Genomic DNA, 4,468 nt, shown 5'->3' on the forward strand with positions numbered 1-4,468 from the left:
GTTTTATTTATACTTAATCCTATAAACTAGATTTCTAATGATCAATGTGGTACAATAGCAAATGAAGTGGTTAAAATCCTATAGGCATGATTTCTAGTGAATAACTGAAGTGAATTGATGGAAAATTCATTTGTTCCTATAGGCAGGTTTCTAATGCGGTTGAAGGCAGTCATGCAAATGGAAAGAGTGCTCACTTCGTATAGGCATGTTGTCTATAAACACCTAGCAGTAGACATAGCATTTGAACTCATGTTTAATAGTAAACAAGTAATGTGTGTGTGCTCCCCCTAATGTCATGATCTCTACAGTGCTCGTGCAATCGAACAACACATATAACAAACATATTACCAAGTCCTATAGGCACGTTATCTACCCATTTTGCATGCTAGTATTAGAATCTACCCCATTCCTTTTTACTAACACCCCAATCGTTTATACAAAGATTATTATTACATACTCAAATTAATAACTAAATGCCCAGCCTTACTGGGCTTTCAAAACTTCTAGCATATCAGACTTAGGCCCTAGTGACAATACATGACACAGAAATAAAGTATTAGGGAAATAGATATATTAGGGATAATTTTGGAGGTTGAGAGAATGACGAGGACCAAGCCCTAGTATGTCAGAGTTCACAAGGGCCTCAATTGGACCCCGAGCAGTGCTCACACTAAGGAGGTCGACAATAGAACCTAGATAGCCTTGGCTTTCAGTCGGCTAAGAATGAGAATTCAGAATAGCATGAGTAGAAAATAAGGAGAGTGGATAGTGATAGAGGGACATAAATTAAGTACTACACCAAGTTAAGCATACAGAGCAACTAAGCAGGCCAGTAGGTTCAGCAAGACAACAAAGCACCTCATAGATAGTCTCATAATGAAAGAAATTGGGGAAGCAACAGGTTTGCAAGATATACATAGATTATCATTCAACCAATTGAGACCTGAGAGGTTCGTATTAAGCTAAGCATGCATCTTAGGGTCATACTAATCAGTATTTAGACATTGTGATAAACACTGAAAGAGGCAAGATATCAAATGAACAAAAACAGGCTGGAAAACATATTAGCATGGAAGCAAGATCATAGTTGAGGAAAAATGGAATGTTTATCTTAAAATCCTAAGTGATGCTAAGGATCAAGATAGCAAGGAAAACATGTTTAGAGTAAACCTCAAAGCAGTGTTCCATATAGTTGTGGCTAGTACACAAAGAACAGTCAATCAGACACAAGACTCGGCAATAAATGATTCATTCAAAGTAAAGTGAGGTTTCCATAGAGTTGTAGTAGTATGCAAAGCAAGGTATGAAGAAATTCTATAACTAACAACATATAGTCACAACAGTCAGATTCAGATCAAAATAGGTATGCATTGAAACTCAAAACTGAAACATATTCAGATGCTAGAGGTACAGAACTGATTCCACAAGAAAACAAAGAACCAACATAGAAGTGCAGACCATATTGAAGAACACATACCATCCTAACACAAAGTAAGGACAAAGCAGAAACTATCTCATGCATTCAACTATCATAAGATGACGAAAGAGTATTGAGCATTATCATAACAGTGCAATATCAGGGATTCACAACTAAATCATACTCATATAGTGCAAACATATATAGGCACGCAGAAAGAAAGAAAGAAAATTAATATTGCAAGGGTTAAAAGCACTAACCAGTAGCAAAATTATACGAGAAAAAGAATAGTAAAGAGCTTAATAGCAAGAACCCCAGATCTCTGATGCTTCAGAGTTCACAAGAGGCTCGAGAAGGGCTCCGAGCAGTGCTTGCATCGGAGGAGGTCGTTTAATGGCCTTGGCTTTCAGCCGGCCCAGAATTCAATAGTTTCACAAAATATTCGAGTGTAACAGAGTGAATGAGTAAGTGAAAGAGGAGAATAATGATAATAATAGCAGTGATTAGGTGATTCCCCCCGGTCTCCCCAAGGGGTTTTAGGGGAGGGGTTTATATAGTAGCAGATTTAGCACATAAAATAGGGAAACACGGTAAATTAAACATAGAATAAGGAAAATATGGCATGTCGAAATCAATTAGAGTCAATTTAGGGAAAAATAATACATAGAATAGGAAGTTCAGTAAATTAAACGGAGAATAAGGAAAAATAACATGCAAATAACACTTAAACTAAGGGAATACAATAGATTGAACATAGAATAAGGAAAATATCGGTCAAACACGAGAAAGGGAAGAGTATCAATCGAACCAATAATGCAAGAATCGTTCAATATAACATGTATATAGACGAAAGATCGTCTAGATCTTCACAGAATCAGAGTAAATCTGTCCGTTCTTGAGAAGTAGTTCTTGCCAAAAATAGGGCAAGAACTAAGTAAAACCATAAACACGCATATAATGATAGAGTATCACAAAATAAGTAATTAGATCATGGATTGATTCCATGTTTGAGTCGGAATCAGAGAGGATTAAGTGTTACGACAGCTAGGGTTTAATCAGAGAAGAAGAGAGATGAGAGAAGCAGAGAGAATGGGGGTGACGTCTCAGGGGAAATGGGGTTAGGGTTTCTGGGTTGGGGTTAATTAAAAGGGGTTGGTTTATTAGGGGTCGTTGAGCATGTGAAATCAACGGCCAAGATGAGAGAATGGGGTTAGGCGGGTTGTTTAAACGGGTATAGGTAGTGGGTTGCTAGGTATTTTTAAATGGGTATTTTGGTTTTGGGATTTGGGTAATTGGGCAAAGGTTTTGGTAAATTGGGCTAAGGTCTGGGTAGTATTGGGTCCGAAAAATAGGTAAGAAATTGGACTATTAATTAAATACCCCAAAATTTATCAATATAATTTATGAAAAATGCTTAATAAATGAATGCAAATATTATTTATGCACTGAAATACTTAAAATAATAACTTTATATTATAAAAATATAAATTTGCTATTTTGACATAAATAATATAGAATAAAGAGCCTTTATGAATGAATATAGGCCATTATTGCAAAATTAGATAAATAGCTTAAAAATGCTAATTAATTATATGAAATGAAATAAAATATTTTATACATATATTATATGTGAAAATATAATAATTTTAGGTAACTAAGTCATCACAAAATAATTTAAAGGGATAATTACTAAATATTTATATAATTTAAATGCAAGAAAATTAATTTAAAGCTCTAAAAATAATAAAAATTATAGAAAATGCTTGTATAGGTTTGTAAACTAAATATTGATGCAAATATACTATTTTGAAAGTGTATATGTATTTTGGAAAATATGAGGGCAAAATTGGGTATCAACAAAGAACACTTACCCAATCGATTTGCTTGAAAACCCCACAAAGAATCGCTCAAAACCGAGCTCTAGAACTCCAAAAATGGTAAAAATGGCAAACCCTCAGAATAGAGTACTATTTATTCCACCCAGGTCTTAAAGCATCACGAACGCGGAAGGGTGATCACGTTCGCGAAGAAGAAAAGTGAAGGCTGCCAGAAGACCCTTCGCGAACGCGAGCAAAGGAACGCGAACGTGAAGCACAAGGGACAGGAACCTACATGAATGCGAAGAGGGCATGCGAACGCGAAGGGTAAATGATCACCAGCGCTCAGGGCCTAGTTTCTACTACGCGAACGCGGAAGGAAGGATGCGAACGCGAAGAAGGAAAAAGGCAGACCTTCGCGAACGCGAGAGCTTGAACGCGAACCCGAAGAGGGAATATTAGGCAGGTCAGAAGAACACTACGTGAACACGAAAGGTACGTCGCAATAGCGAAGAAGAACATCATATGACAGAAAACAACAGTTCAAAATAGGAGGAAATGACCTGTGGTCCATCCGAAACACACCCGAGGGCCCCGGGATCTCAACTAAACATACCAACCAGTCCTAAACCACCATACAAACTTAGTCGAGCCCTCGAATCACACCAAAAAATGCTAAAAACATAATTCACCCTCCGATTCAAACTTGATGAACTTGAAACTTCTAATTTCTACTACTAATGCCGAAACCTACCAAACCATATTCGATTGACCCCAAATTTTGTAAACAAGTCATATTCAATCTTACAGACCTACTCCAACTTCCGAAATCAGAATCCGACCCCGATATCAAAAAGTCCACTTCTGGTCAAAATCTTTGAGTATTCGACTTTCGCCATTTCAAGCCTAAATCAGTTACAGACCTCAAATTCATCGTACGGACATGCTCCTAAGTCCAAAATCATCCAACGGAACTCCATTCCGAAGTCATCTTCACACAGTTCCAACTACGGTCAAAATTCTAAGACTTAAGCTTCCATTTGGGAGGATAATCGAGAGAGGTTCTCCTAAAGACCAATCCATTACGCATTCTTGCATATCTTCACGTGCTTAAATTGGTTCATCTTGTGAGGTTAAAACTTAATCGAGAGAGGAGTTTTTGCTGAACGTTTGAACTAATAATTGAGTGAATTCGAGAGACTCACTTGAACATTAGGAGTGAATTATCTAGAGT

This window comes from Nicotiana tabacum, chromosome 15 (assembly GCF_000715075.1).
Source record: "Nicotiana tabacum cultivar K326 chromosome 15, ASM71507v2, whole genome shotgun sequence".
In the NCBI taxonomy this organism is placed as follows: Eukaryota; Viridiplantae; Streptophyta; class Magnoliopsida; order Solanales; family Solanaceae; genus Nicotiana; species Nicotiana tabacum.